This window comes from Tigriopus californicus, chromosome 8 (assembly GCF_007210705.1).
Source record: "Tigriopus californicus strain San Diego chromosome 8, Tcal_SD_v2.1, whole genome shotgun sequence".
Lineage (NCBI taxonomy): Eukaryota > Metazoa > Arthropoda > Copepoda > Harpacticoida > Harpacticidae > Tigriopus > Tigriopus californicus.
The window spans coordinates 10,719,639-10,720,200 of record NC_081447.1 but is presented as its reverse complement, the minus strand read 5'-3'; the positions used below and the strand labels follow the sequence as shown (position 1 = coordinate 10,720,200).

The 562-nt window shown below is 49.5% G+C and overlaps 1 protein-coding gene across 1 annotated transcript in view; it reads right to left on the bottom strand.

Moving 5' to 3' along the window:
- LOC131884891 (V-type proton ATPase 21 kDa proteolipid subunit c''-like) overlaps positions 1-562 on the bottom strand; it is a 2,286-nt gene that overhangs the window by 694 nt on the left and 1,030 nt on the right. The gene's annotated exons all lie outside the window — the stretch shown is intronic.

The following is a 562-nucleotide window of genomic DNA, read 5'->3' as shown; positions in this document are numbered from 1 at the left end:
CTTCAATGGGAGCAAACTCAAATCTCATCATCCCATGCACACCAACGAATGGTGTCATTTCACTTTCAAGGACTCTAGCTCAGAGCTGCACACCTAACCAGCCACGCTGTCCCCCATCTTGTCAGCTCTGAGCCTCTGACCGGTCTGCTGACCTACATCGTCTTCTAGCGCGCTCGCTCTTCAACGAGTTCTTCTATCGAAATGATTGAGTCCATTGCCCAAGAATAATCCTTCCAAAATTTGCCTTAAATGAAGATAACACCCCATTCCATCCCTGGGCCTTTAACAGCACGGTCAGAAAAGTCACCATGAGACAAAAATCAGATCTCGGACAGAGACACGGGGGCGGATCCTGGACTTTCTCACCTATGATGGTGATGATGGAGGTGACCACGCTGCCATAGGCGGTGCCATAGCCGTAGCTCATGCCGTAAAGCATGGTCCCAATGCCGTAGAATGCGGGCGTCAAAGAACACGAAGATGGAGAGGAAGCGTCACTTTTCCTCGAGGACACGAGAACAGATTGTCACAATTTGTTCTCCCTTTCAACAGTTCACTTCTT